Genomic DNA, 226 nt, shown 5'->3' on the forward strand with positions numbered 1-226 from the left:
ACAGACTTTGACAGAGGGAATTACCCATAATCCATAGCGCTGTGACGTTTAACACGGGGTTAACAGGGAAAGTGTGCATGTAGCTCATTGGTGATTCATAACCAGAGCCGTGTGTGGTTTGATGGTCATTTCGAAATATTCTTTCAGGAAGTCCTGTAAGCGTAAAATAAAAAGTCCCAAGCCCACTATCATACGTTATATGTTTTAACGTCGTCAAGGTAACAGG

The sequence above is a fragment of the Anoplopoma fimbria genome, chromosome 7 (genome assembly GCF_027596085.1).
Source record: "Anoplopoma fimbria isolate UVic2021 breed Golden Eagle Sablefish chromosome 7, Afim_UVic_2022, whole genome shotgun sequence".
Classification (NCBI taxonomy): Eukaryota; Metazoa; Chordata; class Actinopteri; order Perciformes; family Anoplopomatidae; genus Anoplopoma; species Anoplopoma fimbria.